Raw genomic sequence first — 22,479 nt, forward strand, 5'->3', positions numbered from 1 at the left:
TCATTTTAGCCTGTTCTTTCCTGACAACTGAAGTTCTGAGGGAGAAAAAAAATCCAGCCCCCTCTATGTTTACATACAGCATACCCATGCCTCGTGGGCACCTACGAGACCTGGTTCCCAGAGTGTCCTGAAACACCTACTGCCTCTATGTGGGGAAGCAGTGCTACCACCTAGTGCCTCCCAGCCAAATCCCCACCTAGCCTGAGCTACAGGCAGTGTTAGTGACAAAGAGCGAAGGAACTACCTCTAGTGCTTGCTGTATGAGAGCGTGATTAATTTGACCATGCTGGGTCACAGCAGCAAGTGGCTTCCATGCCAAGCAGATGACAAGAGGAGAAGCAGGCACAGCTGGCGGGATGCAGGCAGGGCGATGCTGGGTTGAGACAGGACAGTGGACAACAGTAGGGGGGTGGGCAGACAGTTGTGGGGAGCACTTCATGGGGGTACGAACATCTATGGACAAGAGGACAAGGTAGTCTGGTAATGCTGAGGGGCAGGTGGGGAGCTGAATGCATGTTGAACTTGAGAGACACAGCATAGCAGGCCATGCAGATGGGCAATGTGCAGGGTCTGACGCGAAGCCAAAAGCAGCGTTTGTTGTGGAACAGCATACGGAGTTTAGCTGTTAATTTAAACAACCGACAGCTTCTCACTCCTGTTCTAAATGCAAGGATCACATCTCAGGCTTGAGGCCATCCTATATTCAGGCCAATATTATGTTACTTTCATCTTCTCCAAAATTTCAGGTGATCTAGTTGCTGAACCAGATGCAACTCAGCACATTCATATGGATGACGAATTCAAGTTTTGTTTCTTTATGATCAAAACTAATTAAGCTGACTTTGAACTGTGTTTAAGTGTCCTTAAAATGCATTATTAGAACAAATATAGTATGGATTCAATCTTTGGCAATGACAGTGTTTTATTAAAAAAAAAACATGTAAGTACTATTATCTCAGTATCATTTCTCAACAGATGAGGCAATTAAGAACTTCAGTATTGATTTCTGAATAGCAAATAACCACTTTCATTTTTTTTTTCGTGTGGATATATAGACTGAGCAATGGAGATAAAACTTAAAAAAACACTGATCCTCAAATATTACACTTTCCAAAGACCAGCTGAAAGAATTTTATGAGTAATATTGCCTGTCTGTGTCTCAACACAATATCACTTAAAATCCTCATTCTTATTGGTGCTTTCACAACTGCAGGATGAGTGATTATATGCAGTATCAAATATAACAAACACATTACACAAAAGCTCATATATAATACTATTTTTAAAGAAGCATATACTTAAAACAGGAATAAAGGAGCCTCTGTTCAATGCACACCTGATGTTTGCCCACTAAAGTCCTCAGATTTTGGTCTTAACCAGTTCCGCTGACTCTTCTTGGAGGAAACCAGAATCCAGTACTTCCCATTTTTACTGGTCTGAAAAACAAAAGGAAGAATGGACTAGACTCTAGTGAAACCAGTATATTCAGAAAGTCTGGGATGTGGTAAGACTGGGGGTTGAAAAGGATCAGAAAGGAAAAGTTAAAAGGGAAAGAGCCAACCCATGCACAGAACATTAAGTACTGTTAATTATAAACTGTATGAATCAATTGCTCTTGCATTATCAGTAGCAATTAATGCACTTCAATTTCCAGCATACTTACATCATTTCAACTAACTCTACGCTGGACAGTAAAAAATAAATAAATAAAATTAGACAAAAGCAGAGGAGTTTTCAATAAAGTTAAAACAAACCAAGAAATCCACAGACCACAAATAATTTAGAAATAGCAGTGAAACATGTAAAAAGCTGGGCCCAGACTTGAGTTTCTTACTCAGAAAGGACTGAATAAGAGAAGATTTCTGGATTAGGCCCAATTTTACTAGAACCTAATGCCTTCATTCTGCTTAATTATACAGGAAATAGCAGCTTAAAAGGTGACCTGCAAAGGAAAATAAAATTAATTTAAAAAAATAATAAAGCATCCTAATGATGTACGCGCTACAGGTAAATCCCACTAGAGGGCAAGTCTAGGTGTGCCTGAGCAAATCCAGAGGGCCTTTCTGGAATTTCCCTTACATCCCCCTTTTCCCTGCCACCATCCTTTTTAAAATTGCAGTACATCTTCCTTTTCTTGCCAGAAGGCCTCTTGGATGACACAGGTATATACTGAAAACATGCCCAATGCCTAATTTTAGTGGAGAGGTTTATCCCCTCCAAATCCTCCAGGTATGTGAGGGCAAAGCCCTGTATAGTACACGTACCCTATGTGACCTATTCAGCTGAAGGTATCTGGTAGGAGCCCTGGAACAACACAATATTGCCCCCCCCCCCCCCAGTTTTCCCGTCTCATTTTCCATTCTCTCTGTTCAAGTTTTCGTTATTTTGATACCAAATGCAGCTTTGCACAGCCCCAGCTTCCTCTGTTGGGAAGCACAAATGTAAGCAAACCAGCATGCTTGAACACCTATCAAAGGCAGAAGTGCTCCACAGCAACCCACTGAAGCTTTCTGGCAGCCGTGCAGCATTTATAGGGGGCTTCTTACATACAGGCAGGTGATAGAAACAGCTCCAGTACCCAAACCAAATCTGGAAGCTTTTTTTTCAACTAACAAGAAAGAAAGGAGACGCAACTCTCACCTCCTCTTTCAGAGGTCCCCCCATCACTCTGTTTTGGGGAGAAAATGCTGATGATTTCTTGCTCCATCTCCCAGCAAGACCATTATAGATTAGTTACCCTGTGATGCCTATCTCAACATATCCCACTGCCACAGCAGAAAGGAAGTGCTTCATTATCCAAATGTTTCTCCTAAAGTAGCTCACAATAAGCAGACAGCATTTCAGACAGCCACAAAAATTTAATGAATTAAGTCCTAAGGGACTTATTCCCTTCACTATTGGTATTCACAGACTATTTCCAGTTTAAAAAAAAATAATAAAAAAGTGTAAAATAATATAATGAATATAATGCTCTCTCAACTGTATTCAACATTTTTCACTTAAATGCTTATGGTACTGAATTCTCACATCTGAAGGAGCTCTAGCAAAAAGCAGACGGCCTTAGGGACAGGCCATCAGAGGCATGGGAAGACTGTCCTATCAAGGGGAACTGGAGCAATGGGAGCAAGTAAATAAGGAAGGTAAATGCCCGATGTACTTAAAATACTGAACAGAGTGAAGAAGGAAAGTCAGGTACTCTTATTCATTACCTCACAAATATAGCTAAATTGCAATGCAGTGGATCCAGATGAGGGCAATGCAGGATCTCAACTTCTACAAGACCATTATTAAGACAAGGAGTTCAACAAGATACATACAAAAGAGGAGATGTTTGAATGAATGGCAAGAAGATCTGCCACATTTGATGAGATCAAACGAAAATACAAGATAAGAAAACTATGCTTCATGGCAGCAAGTCAGCTATTGGATAAAGGACTTTCTCTTACACACAGAATACCACAGTTGTCCATTATAATGCTGATTTTCAGACCACCTTCTTCAGAAGCTTTTGGTGCTAGAAAATCTCTGAGGCAGAATACTGGACAAAGATTTATCGTTCTTCTCATAACTGCTTATAGTGTTACTAAGCTTTCCTCTCAACCAGGTGAGATAGGAACAATTTTTAATGAATATTAAAGCTCAAATTATTCTTCACATGAAGCAGAGAAGCATCACAATGTGAAATGCACTGTTACATGCGCATACATGCCTGAAACCCACGTGGGAATTTGTACCAAAATAGACTTCCATCATTTATCAGATTATAATTCTTAGAAATTATCAGATTTCTAGTCTCCATGAGGCGTTAATTTTGCCAACCCTACAAACATTCAGATAATTGCCAGTTAGACAATATTTTAATTTACCAGATCTAAGGAGTCAAAGGGAAAAAAAAAAAAGCCCCCAAACACTAAAGTAAATCACTCGTTCCTGCTTTTGAAAATTAAAAGAGGGACATTTGTTTTTTTCAAAATTCACAGGTCATCTTTAAGAATCTGAAAAAATAGCTGCACTTGGAAATGTTTTAAAACATGACTTGTATATGTAAACTAAAAGGATAATGAAGACATTAAACAAACACAACCAATAATCCTCCCCCTAGCTTGCATGTCTTACATTTGTTGAGAGCGTCCAAACATAATAAAGGAAAATGTCAGTGTCGTGGTTATTTTCTTTCAAAATAAGGGAGTTATAATGAGAACACAGTATTGAGAACACAGTATCTGTCAGCAAGTGTCATTGCGTTTTGAATACAGAGCAGTGCATCAAGTTTTGATTCTTGAAATTCACCAGTTTGTAAAGCAGAACAAAGGTCCTAGAAACATTAGTGGTAATAATGACAGAATTAAATATTCAACAGCATTACAGAGTCATCTTGGGTTTTAAATATTTATTTAAGGAAACAAAATGAAAAGTGGTTACTTACCCTATGGAAACTGTGATTCTTTAAGTGCTGTCCGCACAGATCCCAGGTGAGCAAGTACTCACGTGAACAGGACCAAGTTCTCTGCAGACAATAATGTCCATCCAGGCTGTGCCTGTCAACCCTCATGACTGCTACCGTCAGTGGTGTAAGGCAAAAGACTGCCAAACTGTGCCGTGCACATCCTTACAACACCCAGCGTGGTGTGCAGCAAGAGCATCTCGAGACGCTGCTTTCCAGTCACACTGTGGGCTAAGAGCCACTCTGTACACACTGCCACCAACACGCTGCTTTGGAAAGTGGCCACCTCCAGCTTCTGCATCTGCTCCTGGGTGGAAACAGTGTCTGCTACAGCCCTGCCAGACCCAGTCCTGTCTCAGGAGTTTGGATGCTGGATGAGAGGGGGTTGTCAAGGTTTGCGGTGGCTGATGAAGGAGTCAGGCCCTAGCTTGGCAAGGAGAGGGAAATATGTGGCTGGAGGTCGATGGCCTAGCTGGGAGTGTGGTTTGAGGGCAGGAAAGCTGAAACACGGACGGACATCCCAGTTTGGGAAGATGGAGGATGAATAGGAGTAGCCAAGGAAGACAGGTGATGCTGCTGCTAAGGATGGCGATGGAGAAAACCATTACCAAGTTTAGGATGGCCCGGTCTGACCTCCCTCAGATTTGTTACTAAGGAGTAAAAAGATTCCTTCAGAGTGAAGGACAGATCACTTGTGGTGCCTCTGTGGAGAACGTGTTTGGAAGAACCGCAGTTACTGTAGCATAAGAAGCCACTTTTCTTCTTTTCTTTAAGTGCTGGAAGAGGAGCAAAAATACTGACTGAGGAAACCTGCTCAGGCACACCGAGCAGTCAGGCGATGGCAGTGGTAAGGGATAGCAGGGGGAGCAGAGCTGAGGAAGCATCCAGTGGTCGATGCAGCCACTTCCTTTGGTGCAGAAGAGCCAAGACAGCAGTCAGACAGCACCTCCACTACTGAGCAGCAGAACTGAACTACGAAACTCCTCACCAGGTCTGCTTGTCTCAGCCAACGCCATCAAAAACATCCAATATCAAAGGTGTGGATTTAACCCTCCTTGCATCAAACTCCTCTGCTAGGCCACACAAAGGGGTGTAGGCACAAGTGGCAAAGTGCTTGCAGTGCTCCAGGACAGCACGCTGGGACCTACAGGCCTGCAAGGCTCCACCATCCTTCCTGGATCATCAAGGGTCAGTCACCATGCCTACTGCAGACTTGCTTTGACCTCAGGGCAAGTGGTAGGTCTCAGTCCATCTGACTTGGTAGAAAGACACTTGACTTTTGCAGGAGACTCATCTTAAAGCAGATGTAGGTAGCAGGTCAGCCCCCAGCCAAGGCTGAACTCTTGGTCCAACCAAGAGGTACCTCTTACTGAGAGTGATCATTCAGTAAGGGAGGGTCTCAGCTGGAAAAGTTGATCCCACCAAAGGAAACAGTCAGGCACGTAAGAAAAATCTGGCAAATCTTAACTGGCAAAGATGCTAAAGTATTGATGATTTCAGGGGTGCCTTTCTTGGTGTTGAATTAAAATCAGTCTTCTGACAGAAGCAAGGGTCTGAGACACTCTTTGTTCTTGGCAGGTGATCTGATACACATTTATTTGAACAGCATGTCACTTTTTAAAGGAAACAGCCAGTAAAGCCTGCTCACCTTTGGCACCCATGTTTAGAAGGACAATCCTGTCACTGGTAGGAAGATTCTCCAGTTTTCTCCAGTGAGACTGACATCCAGAAAGTGCTTTAACCAGGGAGCTCAAAGAGGCCAGGAGAGGCTCATTTCTGCATTTCCACAAAATGATACTTCATTTAATTTTCTGCTTGCTTTATTGTGTAATTTGGAAGAGATTTGAACAGCAAACAACATGTACGCACATGCTTCCCCCCTAAGCAAAGAAGACACCTGGCACGACAGTCTATAAACACGGCACTGCCAAATGGCAGGAGGGACAGCTTTCAAACCCCCAGAGCCCTGCCTTCAGCCATTGTGGCCTTTTGTACGGGATGCAGCGAGAGGAAGAGAGCCAACAGGTACATTACCTTGTAGTAACAGAGAACTGGTTGAGGTTTTTACAGCTGCTGTTCTCTCACAAGCCTACGGAAAGAAGTGAAAAGTCCAAGGGATCCATCCAGAGGCCCTCAGGGTTGGCAAAATGGCATTGACAGGTGGGTCTCGATGCCATCAAACTTGGCATTTTACAGTTTTGGACAAGATATCATAAATAATTGCTCACAGACGTAGACATTGGCCCTATTGTACAACAGCATTTCACATAAAGGGAGCACGCACACATATGCAAACTACTCACAAAAGAACTGATAAGTGGTTGTTTTTTTTTAATATATATGCACAGCCATATTTATCTTATCTTTAACTTCTCCCCAAAAGGGGAGAAGGTTCTTCTCCCCTTCAGAGAGGGTTCTTCTGAAACCAAGTTCAGAAGAACCCTTTTCCACAGAACTAAATTCTAGTCTACTGTATGCATGGTCCTTCATGGTGGGACAGCAGTGAGAGCAGGCATGGGTTGCAGTACGACAAGACAAAACCCAAGCATGCACCAGGAGAATTGACCATTAAAGCTACTGCAGGAAAATGAAACGATGTGGGAAAAACAATGAAAATACCTACCCAGTGATCTTGGGTATAAGCATGAGAATGACTTAGAGATAACAATACAGAAGACTTCACCCCCAGGGAAACAGCCTAACAGCTAAAACATAAGGAATTAACATGAGCACTGAAACTAACACCAGGCAACCATCGCAGTCTAATGTTAGGGACAGCACACTGCTAATACCTAGCGTGCGTGCAACAAAGATCATGCTGCAAAGTGTACTATGCACAAGGCAGAAAAATACAAGAATTAAGATACTTCATCAAATTCAAAACTTCAACAAAGTCTTTTTTCTTTTTTTCCTTGAAACACATCCACAAAACAGAGAAATTTGCTGAAACTGCATAAAATTGAGTGGGGATAAACAAACATATCCTTTCAAACTAGTGTGAAAGATGGGTAGGCAAGAGGAACAAATGTGCTCACTAAGATGCCCAGACCCACTTCATGTTTCTGTGAATAAACAAACAGATCCCACTAGTAAACATTTGTTAAATATACATTTTTTTTTCTAACTTAATAAAGGAAACATCTGGAGGAAAAAATCTAAATTGCTGTGGAACAATGGCCACTATATGAAGATAGCATTCATCTAGATTTGACTACTACATACAGAACTTTTTTCCTGATCATGAAACAATCTGCAACTCTTAAAAATCTGTACTACAGTCATGAAATATGGACAATCAGTTTTTTAATTTTAGAAAATAACTCAAAACATGCTAGAAAGAGTATAATAAAACTTTTTTTCATAATATATAAAAAATCCTATCATGCTTGTCTTTTTTTTTTTTTCTTCTTAAGTTTCTGGAAAAGTAGAAAACAAATTCACCAAAGTTTATTTTATCATGACTTAATAGTCTGTAATTTAAAAACAAAACAAAACAGAATTTCAGAATGCTAACCAGCATCTCTTTGTGGGCTTTCCATATTTTAAATTACTTAGGTCCACTTTAAATCTTGAGAGCTCAGTTTTGGTTACTAAATGTTCCAAAGGATTCCGAAGAGCTGCCTAGAGTTTAACCCATCTGATGCTTGTGGTTTTATGGGCTTTTTAAGAATCTCCATGGCACTGCATAGAAGTTTCTCTAAAAAATCTGGAAAGACTGTGACACAAACAATGTTGATGCTATAATTATTTTTAGAATGTTTAAAACCTGCAAAAGTACTTTTACGTATTTTGGTGTTAAAACACACACACACACAAAACACACACCAAAAACTACCAGGAACGATCTACCTTTATGATGCTGGTGATGCTTATGTGAAAGCAAACATTGGTTACTACATAATCTGCATATAGGAATATGGCATTTTTATAATAAACCCTAATCAAAAGCAATTCCTGCATACATGCAAGCAAACACAGACACAAAATGTGCCTGAGATCCTACACTAAAACAATTAAGAATTAATTGATGTCCATATAAAACATTATTCTCCTTTGTCCCAAGAGTAAAACAAGACATTCTTATATCTAAAAAGATGAGAGTAAGTGTGTGGGACAGATTAATGGTACACCTAGCCCATTATTCTGTCTCCAGTAATAGCCAAAAGAACAGGTCACAACTGCGTGACATTTCTTACCAATACTCTTCTGACCTGCAACTATTTTCATGTCAGGGGCCTCCTGAACCATTATATAGTTTCTGTTAATTTAGCAACTTTCAGCACATCATTCTTCCAAGCAGTAGTTCAGGCTCCCCTTAGAAACCACATCCCTTTCTAATATCCACAGCATACTTTGGAAAAGTTGTCCCACAGGTCTCTCCGCTTCCAATTTTATGGAGAACCTTTTGAAGGCTCGGGAGCAGCCTTCTCCCTTAGCTTTGTATGCTTTTCCTTGTCCTTCTACTGTTCTTCACGGCTGGCTCCCTTCTCCATAGTAAACTTGCTCACCCACTTGCTCATCCCCTAACTTACACCATTTATGAGTGTGATGAACAGCACAGATCTCTGTGGAATCTAAGTGGGACACTCCTTTAATTGAGAATGGACTTTTTACTTCTACCCTTTGATCCTACCTTTAATACGTTATCTGTGAAGAGACCTAAAGACACTCCCTCCTGCATTATAGCTCCTTAGTTGCCTTAAAAAGCCTTTTATATAGTTTACTTGGGAGTTTTGAACCAGAACATCTTTAATTCTCACTGATGCCTCCAAATAACTCCAAAAGGACCCTAAAACAGGACCCTAAGAGTCTTTGACTCTTCCCAAATAATCATACCTACCCGCGTGGCCACTGACTCTATGCTTTATTGTAGCTTCTATCAAAAATGACTGATGGAAATTTCATATAACCTGCTGAAGGCCTGCCTGTCTTGGACCACCCCCAAAACTGTTTTACATCCTTACCTTTCAGAATTTTTTTCTAAACCTGCATACTTTAGGATATACCATTTAAACAACATAATTAGGATGCAGAGCAACCTAATTGATGACTAATTGATGAAAAGCTTTACTTTTCTGAGAGTCATCTGCCCTGAAACACAATACAAGATGTTTTTAACAGTTTCAATAATCTGTCAAGTAAAAGGGTTCCTGCTACTGTGGTCTGCCAGGTGGAATTCACAATGACACTGGTGAACTGAAAACAAACTCCACTCACATCTATTACCATACAGCATAATCTCGTGCAGCTAGATCTTGTCCGGCTCAGCCGGAGAGAGACAGACCAAACTGGAACAGCACAGAAGAAAAGCAGCCACCAGTCACGCTACTTTGTGCTGTGCTCATCATTTAAGCTGAAAATGTAAAACTTACCAAAGAGCTCAGCAATTTCACTTGAAGGTCTGCTATGCAGACAGCACAAAGGAACTGGCTGTACTGGAGAAATTAACAGGGTGCCAGAAGGCAGGGACAGGTTTTAAATAGCAAAGTCTGTAAAATAAGCATGGGCTAGAAAGTCAGAAAACGTTGGACTACAACAATCCAACCAGTGATTCATCGTTTGGGCTTGGAGAAATCCTCTACCCCACCACAATTTTTGCCTGCTGAGGGAAAAAAATCACCTATCTCACTAACACAGGCTCAAGAGGGGCAAGGTGGTGGGAGGAAGTGTTTGAAAAATTGCAATAGCATACAGAAGCTGAAGTGACTGCAACAGGGAGAGACCATTCACAGGAGAGTTAGATTTGCCTCATGAGGTTAGGTTAGATGGTTAGGAAGCTCACATGTGGGACAGACAACTCCTAACAGAGAAATAAAGTGACTGAGAGAAGGGTCATCTCCCCCCAGTACCCATGCCACATCCTCAGTTTACATGGTGTAATATGCAGCAGCCCAAAGAACACAGCAGAAACCCAGTCCTGTCCTTACTCACACAGCCAGAACAACAGGGCCTGGGGCTCAAAACTGTGACAGAAAAAGCTTAGCAGTGCTTTTTCTTCTTCTTTTTTTTTTTTTTTTAATAACCTCAGATTTTTATATGATTTATTGGTGCTATTTCAATTAAAGCATTGATCACGACTCCCCCATCTCATCTACTTCTTTTCCCAGCCCCCAAAGTAAAGCAAAAAGTATGAAAAAGAGTGCCCAATTTCTAAGCTGCAGCAAATCCTCCAATATACCCGACAGTCAACAAACTGCTGCTCTATCTGAAAAGAAAATAACTTCATAGATCACCACAGCCTTACATTAAATAAAAAGTGTCACAGATAGTCAACATGGCGTTTGCTACTGTTGCTATAGCTCTGATGCTGTGTGACTGTATCATACAACCTTATGAGCTAAAACACAAAAGACTGAGGAGAGGATAAGTAAAGATGCAGAGTACTTTAGGTGGAAACAAGACATATATTGAGAGATCCAATGGGTTCTGCTGCTTGACATCTCAGGCAATGGCCTATTGCCACATGTATGCGAATGACTTAAAAGAGCATGGAGCAAGGGACAATATGCAGCAACAAAGCAAATCCCTCTTCAAACTGGTCAGTTGTCTGCCTCAAAGCTGTTGTCAGTGAGCCTTTTGCAACCTGTGCAGCGCAGGCACTGCAGGTATTTTTGATTCGGTTCATACAAACCAGCTTCATCTACACAGTGCTGTTAGCATACACACAACCAGCCTGCTCTGCTTATGCAGAACCCACAGAGTGCTTGCATGCTGTTAAGAGAGCATCCTTGCTAATGAGATAAAGACATAGCCCTGCATTTGTTCCCATTTCCCATTTGGTGTGCTGAGCAGTTGGTTCACAGTGCTCTGCTGCAGTTTGTCATGCAACGTGCTTTGGGGTGCATACCTGAATCTCCAAGAATTGAGATGTGACGCCAGATTGCTGAACAATTAAAAGCACTCGTGTAATTTAGACCTAGACAACTGAGCACAGCAGAGGGAGGTGAAGCCAGGCAGTTAGTATCCGGAGCAGCCACCTGGAGAGCAACTTTTGGGATCAGGAGACTGGCAGCAACTGCTAGTTTCAGGCAGCGAAGGCAGAACTTCCCAAAAAGTCCATACAGAGCCTGCCCTGGAGCTACAAGACTAATCTGGGAGCTCCTATCAGTCTGATGAAATGTCATCAGCATGTAGTCACCAAACAGTTTTGCCATTAATCACCAGATAATCAGCTCGTTACTGGCAGGGCAACCAAGCCAGGAAGGCTCACAGCAGCGTGAGGAGGTTGCTCCACGGCCCGTCAATGCGCAGGAGGTCACGTACAGCTCTGGAGGGATAGGGCTGCTCGCTGGCACAGAAGCAGGTGGCGAGAGACAGACCTCTTCCCTGTTCGATCCCCATCTCTGCCTCCCAAACACACAGATTTAGGACTTCATCAAGACAGAGCATTCCCCCACAGTCCTGCCAGACACAGTTTATCACAGTAAGCATTCACCAGTACTAATATTAGGCGGTCTGTGGTGAAAAATCTGCATTCTGCAAAGTCATTTTTGCTCTCCACAATCCAAGACACCGGTGTAGTCAAGAGTTCTCTATTTTTTTTTAAAGCAACTTAGTTCAGCTTCCCTGATTTCCGAGCCTACGTGAAGTGACGGTAGAAACACACACACACATGACTTTGCCTTGAACAGCTGCAGGCTGCCAGGAGGGCAGGCTTCCAGAAAGGTGGAAGGAAGATGGTGACAAAAAGGATGGAATAAAAAACAGTCTTATGACTGTATGGTATGCAGCAATGTTTCACGCACATTATGGGAAAAAATCCTGGAGGGCAGATGGAAACATGAAGTGGAGATGCTTTCGCGAGTCCCAGAGTACATTCCTCTAACGAGCTGTCCAACAAGACGCCTGAGCTCCTTTCCTGCTGCAGGAAAGTAGCTGTAAACTAGTGAAAAATTTGCCATCAAAAAGGTATGTTTTACTTTAATTTTATTTTTAAAATGTTGTGACAGGGTGAGCTTTACATTAGTCATGCACTCAGTTTGTGTTTCAGACAGGTGTTCAGAAAAGGGATTTATTTACTGATTTCACTGGTGGTACTTTTTCAATAATAATAATAAAAACCCTTAAAAACAGTAGGTTGTGCAAGGAGTGAGATCCCAAATACTGTCAGGAAACACCTCTAATTAACTCAGCTAGCATAGTGGTCTCCTTGTGGAGCATCATCTATGCTTTGCTGGGTGCTGCAGGTAGATGTGAAATGCTTGGTCAGTGTTTTGCTACAACTGTTTATGTTTAGCACCTTTGTATTGCCTGTTTCTTGTCCCCTTCCAGAACTGCACAATCCATTTCAGTCTTCCGGGAGTTCTCCAGGAAACCCTCCTTTCACCATTCTGCCTTTGCCACCTCCCGCTGAGCTGACAATTTCAAGGTTCAGATCCACCTTTCATTTATCTTCTGAAACCTGATGGCTATCTTTTAGCTAATAATTCCCCTCTTCACATGGGCTGCAGCTTTTTACGTGCTAAGAGAAATCAGAAAAAAATAAAGTTACCACTCACCCCACTTATTACAAGCTACTTCAATAATGCTGACTGGTTTCTTCCCTCTCAACCACATCCAAACTCTTTTCCTCCCAGCTTTTCTTTTCACTGTGTTCCCTTCAAACCTGCAGGATGCTTTCCAAATTACCTCCACATACTACATATGCTGTTGTGTTTTTTTTTTTTTTCTGGGGCATGCGGAATGGGTTAAGTTGGTTGTTACTGTTTCAAAATTTGAAATGGTCAGGCACTGCTGCATAGGCATTTGAATGTAAAGTTCTGATTTTTTATTATTATTATTTGTATAGAAAAAAGACAGTTGGGATTTTATTTGTAACTGTGCAAACATGCAACTAACTGTCCTTAAGCTGAAGGGTATTACTCCCTGGCAAATTCCTGGGAAGTGCAAGGGCCTCATTTATAAAGACAACAGGCAAAGAGGGATAATGCACTACAAGGTTACCTGCTAACAAGATAAATGAACATTTCCTAGAAGGAAAAAAAAAAAAAAAAAGGAACTCCTTTACCTTGCCATATTTGTGTCAACCCCCCCTCCCACACACTCTTTTTTTGTGGTTCCTACAAGTTACTGTAAAGCATAGTGCAAAATTAAGAGAAATCTGTCCTAGTTGTTACGTTTCCACAAGCCCACTATGCTAAATGAGGTTTTAGAAAAGCAAAGCAGTTTGAAATTCCTCGGGCACTTCACCCTCAGCACGCTAATGAAACTCAGCGACAGCGTGGCTTTAGATTTGAGGCTGCATTAAGATTTATAAACACTCTGAGCATGACTAAGGTCTGGAGCAGGGGGGCAGCATAACCAAAGCTGGGGAAGGCTGTGATTAGTGAGGAGGAAATGAGAGGAGATCAAATCAGCTGAGGAAAGAGGCAGAGGAGCGCAACTCGTGTTTGGGACTTGGCACAGCAAAGAAATGAATTGTTAAAGCTTCTACATCGGCCTGAGGAGGAGGATGCCATTTCAGTAGGTTGGGGGGCAGGAGCAAGAGAAAGAAAACCACACGATATGAAAAATGCACAAGCACCAAAAACCGTGATCAAGAGCTCTTGTATTTGTGGGGTCTGGTACTGAAGAGAGAAATTTAATAATCCCCGTGTCACTGGCACAGATTGTCACAGATGGCACTGACTAGGAGGAGGTCAGACCCACGCTTAGAACTGAAGGGCAGCTCGCATGGGCAGAGGTGAGGGGCGCAGACAGGAGGAGGCAACACGAGTCCCATGTAACACCACCCATCCTCTACGACCGTGCCTCCCCCCAAAACAAGCTACCCTCCAGCCCCCCAGTCCTCTCTCCTTCCACCCACACGAGGGGCCAGGATGCTGGAGAGCATGGAGGCAAGCTGTGCCCTGGCTCAGCTGGCATGGCTTTGCTCCTCACCACATCTAGCTTTGTGCCTTCCCCACATAGCCAAACACCCCAGGGAAGGCAGGGAGAGGGCAGCGTGCTCCCAGGTATGTCAGCACTGACAGTGGGGTCACCCCTCTGGTCCTTCTAAACTCCTCCAGACAACAACCAGGGCAAGGTAGATACAGGATGGAGACCTGGGCAAAGAGGACTTCATGCCACTCCTCATGGGATGGGGCTCTTACACAGAGGGTAGGGAGTGTAGGTAATGGAGGAAGGAGAATTGGAGGTGCAAGGAAGCTGAGACAGCAAAGCTTCCTTCAGCAAACCAGGACTGACAACTAGGCAAGGTTAGCTGAGTGAACGAGCCGAATTTACTGGGTTGGATGTGCAAGAATTTGGGGAATGGCAAGGAAGGAGCATCAACTGTAAGGCTGTTATTCTCCGGCTGAGGTGGTAAGAGAAAAGAAGACACGCAGGGGTCAGAGCTGAAGCACAGAAGTTTGGAGGTGGCCGGTGAGAGCACATACGTGTGGATGAGGAGCCCGCAGCTTATAAAGACACGTGCCTGCTCCGAGCTGAACGGCGAGGGGAAGGCTGCTACCTGCGCCAGGACGCTCCAACCCAGAAAAAGTAGTTTAAAACCCTGCTGCGAAATGATTGTGCAATTGGGCATGCAATACTTACTGGATCGGTTTCCTCCTCCAGCCTCTGCAGGATCCTGTAGCTGTTTCTTGAGTATTGTTCGCATCTGATGAGTCACAGTGCTTCCAGCAGGCCCAGGCCGGGCCGGACAGTGTGGCATAGGTGAGGCTACTGACCTTTATTTGCTGGGCTTTTACCTGGTTGCCTTGGGCCTCTGCTGTGGCATTGTGCACCATCCGGGGAGAAAAATAAATACATCACTCCTGGACTTGGTGGCAATGTCACCAGCAAAACCCCAGCCTGGGGCATTTCAGAGGGCACTCATGAGAACCCCGCTGCGTTCCCTCACCTTCTGACGCATCCTTTGCGGTCTTTTGCATCAAAACTTCCCTGAGGCCATGCCCAGGTGTGCCCTCTGGCTTTCACTTACACGGGCAGTGACCTGTACCAGTCCATCCTGCAGTGATCCTCCTCTGAGTAAGGTCAGACCGGAGGCCACATGATCCCAGAGGCTTTGCAGACCCTTCGTGACCAGTAACTCACCACAAGCAACCTGTTTGCAGCCATTACCACAAGTACAAGCCAACACGTATGGTGCATTTACATCCAGACTGGACAATCCTGGAGTGAAGGAGGACACGGACAGGGAGCCAGGTGGGAAGAAACAGAGTGCAGAAAAGAAACTAGCACATTATAAGCCAGTAACTCAAAGAAACCTCAGAGAGGAAACTAACTCACTGCACCGGTAGGCCTTTTTGATACGGCTTCGAGAATTAAGTTCAGCACACACACGACACTGACAGGAACTAGTGTGGTCAAGGTAACATCCTACTGCAGACAGAACCACAGTAGATTGTTAATTATTTCCCAGTGATCAGGAGTCCAGACATTCTTTCGCACTGCCTCGATTTTAAGGCTTACAAAGGGACAGTTCTGCACGTTATTTGCTTGACTGAATCCTACGTTTCCGTACTTAGGAAAGCAAAACAGAAGGAAAAAGAAAAAAAACAGTAAATTTGTCATGCCGTTTTGATTTGTTAGGGCAAAGCTTTATTGAACATACAGAAGAATATCATGCAGAAGGGAAAACAAAACAAAAACAACAACGAAAACCCAACCCCCTTCCCCAGATCATTCCTCATCCTCAGACTTTAACAGCCCACTCTAATAGGTAACAGGAACGGGTTCGGGCACCTGCACTGACTGTTTTCAAGCGTGTCTTCTCAAGCCACCGAGATGCCAAAAGAATGGGTCAGGTGGACACACATCTCAGGTCTGATAGACCCCGGTCCCGTTTCTCTGATACCACCTCTGTATCTTTGAGCAGCGGTGCTTGGATGTGCTGCTTATCAGCTGGTGCATTTTTATCAGCCTCCAATCCTCGCTTAAATAAAGGAACAAAACCACTTGATCGTCTGCCCCTCTGAGGAGTATTCCCTTCCCACGCAACCTGACCTGCCAATTCCTACCTCCTGGGCTCCTGCAGCTTCCCCAGCACAGCGCCACCATCCTCCTGCAAGGATTTCACCTCGAAAATGGTAAAACCTGAGCTTCATCTCCAGGCTGCAAAAGCCCGTAGACCACCAAGCGTTCAAGTTTTCTGTTAGATACACAGGCTGCTTTTTATTTACGAAGGCTTGGATGTTGAGCCGAGCCCACCACAAACAAAAGGGGTATTTATTTACAGATATCACTAGCAATTTACAAGAAAAAGTAATAAACAGGTCACACATGAATGTGAAGATGTCTGAGCAGCTGAAGCGTTGAGCAGCTAGCAGGACATTTCAGCTATCTCAGTCAACTTCAGTATTGCATCCAATGCTCTACGAGAGCGACAGATCGCTAATGCCAAGTTAGTCATTTTCAGTAACAGTTCTCATGGAATTTTTTCCTTCTAAATAATCAAAACAATTGGTCATTGGACCTTATAAGGGAAAGTGCCATCCCAAACGGAATTTCATCAAATACAGCTGGTCTAGCTTTGTGGTTCCCCCTCCAGTGCATCTGCAGCACCTGAGTATCGGGGCTGTGTTTTATTTCGTGATTTAAACAAGATGACAAGATCATACTATTAAAATAATTAGCAGTAGACTAACTTGGTCACATAGTTTCAACTCTTCTTATGACAATGAGAAACATCCGATAATACCACAGCATAGCGATTTTTAATCTAGTAAATACAAATACTTTATTTTTAACAGCAAAGTCTTAGCCTGTGGGATGTACTGCCAGGAGGCAACAACGTACAGTCAGGCAGACAACACTTATCTCCAACTGGATCATCCCGAATTGTAACACGATTTTAAGAGGGCTTCAGAAAAAATAATAGCAACCCTCTTTTTCCAGGACGGGATCCAAACCAGCAGAGAGTTAAGAGAGGATTTGCTCCTCTGTGTCTTACGGTTATACCACCCCCTGCAGCATCTGATAGCTGCTAATATCAAGACAAAACACAAGGACTAGACAGAACGGTAGTCAGAATTCCTGCTGTGTCAGATCTAGAGAGGATAACACCTTTGTGAACTCCAAGCAGCAGCCTCCCATCGCTCCAGAGCGTCACCTGAAACACGCAGTTGAGCTCGCCTCGAGTCTAGCAAAGTATATGTTTTAAGACCTCGGGCACTGGGACACCTGCCAAGTCACAACAAATATGTATACACAATCTAATCTACTTAAATTTTGAGTGGAAACTCTGTGCCCTTTAGATATATCCCTCAAGGCTACGAATAGCTTACTTGTTAGACAGGATGAAGTTTCCCTGTGTAAGTAATAACCCAGCTCGTCTGGCATCTAACCACGCCTCCCGGCTCCTTCCAAAATCAAAGATCGAGGAAGGAGGAGGGATGGGGATGAAGGTGAGGAGATAGACGAGGAGATAGGGGCGAAAGCAGAGTAAGGAAGAGGAAACAGACAAATTATAGGTGGATTAGGAACAACAAGGCTCCCGTAACAGAACAATCATAAGGAAGCAATCGCTTCCCTCCCCTTTATTTGGCAGATGACAAGTCGGTTAAAAAACAAAACAAAAACGAAACAGGGAATACTGTGAACGGGGGAGGAGGCGGGAAGGGGGGGGACTAGAAAGCGAAGTGAAGCAAAGCAGAGGCAAGGCAGCAAGGTTTAACTGCAAGGCAATGCTCACTGTCCAACAGATCTGAGCACAGAGAGGATTATTCACAGCCTTGGTATGGTCACCTTTTCTTAGGAAAAAGTGTCCAGAAAGCAAGCCAATGAAATCCTCGGGAGCCCGTGCTGGCTTCTGCAGCTAAAAATAAAATTAACAGGAGAATAATCAAAAGAGTTTAGTGTACAGATGGATGCAAATGAGCAGGGGCACGTCGCGCCAGCACAACGCGGTAGTTAAATAACTGTGGCGCTTTCTAAAACGAGCTAATACTACTGTTTTTCTTTAGAAGCAGGTGACCATTGTGTTTGAAATTTCATACAGCACTTGTTTTCATGACCTATGAACCCTCTGCTAAGAAAAGCTAAACAACTGGATAAATTTTAAATAAGGGATCTTTGCATTTGGACGCTCTGAGAAAATTTTCACCGGCAGCCTCGTTTCCTACCACTGACCAATCCCTTATAATATAATAACTATTAATCCTTTAAAAACCTTGGTCTAATTGCACACAACAGTGGACGGGCTTATCTGAAGTAAACCCGGTGCGATTACACACTACTTGTTTTAGCAGGTTTTATTCTACTCTTAACAGATAACGTTACAACTCCACATTTCCCAGTGCAACCACCCTGCTTACACAAATCCGAGTAGCAGAGGGCACGTGAGGGAGACGTGGAGGCTCACACCCATGCCACTGATGTTTGTGAGTGCACAAACCTGCAACCTTTAGGAGAAAAGAAAGGGTTCATGACAGCGAGCACTGGGTAATCCAGTCTGACAGCACGGCACCCACCCAAGCTTTCCGTCAGCAGCAGCACACGAGAAAGTAACACACAGAGACTTGGCTGTAGAAATTAAGTTTCTTTCCGGCCTCCTATCAGATCGCAGAAATCTGCAGGAGTAACGAAAGGTATGCATCCCATCCTCCTGCAGAGAGAGCTGGAAGCTCGTCAGACTGAGCCACGCGTGCTATGTATCACCGACCACACGCGAGACACTTGTTGTGTCGTCCTCCTCACCCCCAGCTGCTGAAGGGATGGGTACGCAGCAGCCAAAGAGAGGAAGGGTTGTGTGGAGGAACGGCTAAGAAAAGCAGCTCAGTGCTGGAAAAAAAAAAAAAAAAAAAAAAAAAAAAAGGTAGAAAGGCCTGATGATTTCTGTGTCCCTTTCTGAAACCATCTGTGTCCTTACAGCTTTTGGAGGGGCCTGTATCCCAAATGGGAGCTGAGAACATCAGACGTTTGTATTTCAGCCTTACTCTTGCATCAGTTGCCACCAAAACTTTGGGGTTTGTAGCCGAAAGGCTGTACGTGCACGGATGAGGGCTGCTACTTCACTTCAAATGCAGGGCTGTGGGAACCAGCACTGAGACACCTCATGCTTTTTTTCCTTTTTTAATTTTCTAAAAACAAAACAGTGAAGAATCACTCAGCGTGGGTATAGATACGGTACAGATAATTGCTGGCAGTTAACCTCAAGGCCTGATTCCTCATCAGATTTGATATCTGACTTGGCAAGCAGCTTCAGCGGTTACGTTCCCCTCTCTGGAGCGGTCCCAAGAGCCGAGCAGCTACCTCCAGCATTAGGTAACTGCGCCCAACCAGCGCCTTGTTTACCGGGCCAGCCGCGGGCAGAGGACACGGTGCCCAGCCCGTGCCCCGGGCTGGCCAGACACAAGCCACCTCCTGGCTGCGGGCCAGGGCAAGGCAGCGCCAGGCTGCAGGGACCGCAGACGGCTCCGAGGACAGAGGGATGGAGGAGCAGCACAGTGCCCGCAGCTCAGCAGGGAGGATGAGAGGCACTGGGTGGCTAAATCCATGTCACCAGGGGCATAAGCACTTCCCTGAATGAAGCCGGACTGCCGAACGCCCACAACAACTACTAACTACAAGGAGAAGCAACAGCAACTGTTTCAACTGGCTACTCCCACTACAGGGAAAGTAAGATAGAGGTTCACAGCCCTCGGTTCACAACCAGAGGCTGCTTCCAACCTCCGAGAGCAACACGGGGCCTTCTGGAAGGTGAATCAATGAAAGAAACTCAAGTATCTGGCACACGGACGTAGCACCACCTCTGATATTTCAGCACTACCTTCTGATTTAACAGGAAGCAACGCTCCCACGTGATGAGACGGGAGGGTCTCAGACCTGCATCAAATCCAGAAAGGCTTTGTTTTTTTGGCCTCAGTTCAATATTGAGGAAAGGTAGAAAAAAGTTATCAGGCCATACTATACCTGATGATAGCACGGCCTCCTGCTTGGAGCATGTTTGGAAAGAAAGAATGAAAACACGAAGGTAGAGAGAAAACAGAATAAAACGTAACATGATTTTTAAAAGCTGAACGATGTCAAACATCCAACTTTCCTTCAACATGCCAAAATACTCGTTACACAAAGGAAGCACAACAGTTGTAGTCTAACTCAGTCGGACAGCTGATATACCACCACCTGAGCTGCAGTTTGCTGAGCCGAGAGGAGAGGGGTTAGTTCCAGGATGGCCAGGCAGGAAAAGCAGCAGATCAAGAGGAGATGACAACAGATTTCTCTCTGAAAAGTGGAAGGATGTTATTTATGGAGTGCTGCCAAGACTGGTTGTCAGTCTTTTTTGATTCAACATTTTCATTTCCATATGTACTTTTTTATGCCTGTACGTGAGCACTACCGAAATTTGTGGAAAATGCAAACCGAGGTACCAGAAGCTTAGTACAGACTGAAACAACCCATAAGGAAAAGTGCGACAAATCTTAAGGACAGCTGCGACAGAAAGGGGATGAAAAGTTGCAACAAAAGAGAACTTAATGCACTTAGAGACTAGTGACTTCTGCTGAGAAGTGAGGAGTCATCACCTGGAAGTAGCAGAGAAGGACAATGTCTGTGTATGACCATCCTATAAGCAGCTATTAAAAGACACTAAAGAGAGCTGTTGCAGAAGAAAGAAAATAAAATGATTCAAAAAGCATCAGTATTTCCAGTGCAGAAGGGGACATACAGACATTATTATCAGAATCTTGCTAGGGACACCATGTACAAATCTGGTAACACAGATTTGCAAAAGATTTATTTGGGTAGCATGACAAGACATCTGAAAAAAAAAATAATCACAAGAGGTCTTAATAATTACACCAAACACAGTCAGAAGGCTTGGCATAAAAAATAAATATAAGCTTACCATAAGTAAGTTTAGGTTGGAAATTAAAAGGGTTTCTAGCCAACAAAACACTGCTTTACAGTTTACATGTCGAAAGATGGAGGAACGCATAACTAGTTTGCAGGTGGACCTACACCGGGTCACAGACAGACAGACGGACGTGGTTCCTGGGACAGCCAGCCACTCATCTCAGCCAGGGCAACTTGGTCCAGTCCCACGTCCGAGGTCCCAGCACAGCATGGTGACAGACCCTGCAGGTCAGGCCAGGGGCCCTGCACCAGTCAACAGCAGGCCACGAGGAAAGGAAAGCACACAGGATTTTGGGGAAGTATCACTGCTTTCTTTTAGCTTGTTCTGAACCAACCTCCCACTATTTCTCTTGCCTTCTCGATAATTTTGCTCCTCCTTCATCTCATCTACCTCATTCATGAGTCCTTTATGGCCTGTGATTTGAAACCTCTACTGTGTTTTGTAGTCTCTTACCAGGCTGAAAAATCCAAGTCTCCTTAGACCTTTCCTGTGTGGAAGCTGCTTCACTACTTTGTTCATATTTACCACGTTTTCCTGTATTTTCTCCATTCTACATCTCTCTCTGGTGTGGTATTCAAGACAGAGACACTGTGGCTTGCTCCCTGCTTTACAGTACATGGTCTTCGCATGCTTCTGCTGGGGAACGTCTTGCAGCAGGGTGCTCAGACGCTTGAGAGGCTCAAAAGGTCACAGGAAAAAGTTCATGGAAAAAGTCTAATAAGGGTTGGTAAATAAAAAAAAACACCACATCTGGCCTTTGACCAGCAAATTACTGGAGACCAGGAGAATACTCTGGGAAAGCTACAGTGACGTGCTTGTTCCTGTGCCTGCCACTACACGTTTGGTTTTGCCACTGTCAGATACAAAATGCTGGGCTTTGATACACACACCGGTGTAATCATTCTTACTAAACAGATTTGATCAGCACTTATCAAGCTGATTAAAAGCAGGATTCTTCATCTCAGGCCTGAGTTGAAAGCAAGACAATTCCGCTGTTAGCTCACACAAGAATTGACAGCGCTGTCAGTAGGTGCACGCGCTAGCTCAAACCCAGCATATTTTACTATTGGCAGAATTAGGAGTATCGCATTTCACGATGCTGCCAAACACTTGCCATCATAAGACAAACTTCTCTACATAAGACAACAGATGGCTCTGCCAAACTGCCATTGTTTGGGCTGAAGTTTTACAAGTTAGTGTCTGCTTCAGTATTTTGTTTCTTTGCTTTTTATTCATTCAA

The 22,479-nt window shown here is 43.8% G+C and overlaps 1 protein-coding gene across 9 annotated transcripts in view; it reads right to left on the reverse strand.

The window, feature by feature from the left end:
- PLAG1 (PLAG1 zinc finger) overlaps positions 1-22,479 on the reverse strand; it is a 50,634-nt gene that overhangs the window by 9,632 nt on the left and 18,523 nt on the right. For 4 of the 9 annotated variants that reach the window (XM_068671899.1, XM_068671893.1, XM_068671895.1 and 1 more), the window contains exon 2: positions 1,337-1,436. The gene's annotated coding sequence lies outside the window, so the exon portion shown is untranslated. Of the gene's footprint in view, positions 1-1,336; positions 1,437-12,683; positions 12,906-14,977; positions 15,150-22,479 lie in introns of all 9 variants that reach the window. The other 5 variants (XM_068671900.1, XM_068671894.1, XM_068671902.1 and 2 more) reach the window with 3 other exon arrangements.

Source organism: Anas acuta, chromosome 2 (genome assembly GCF_963932015.1).
Source record: "Anas acuta chromosome 2, bAnaAcu1.1, whole genome shotgun sequence".
Lineage (NCBI taxonomy): Eukaryota > Metazoa > Chordata > Aves > Anseriformes > Anatidae > Anas > Anas acuta.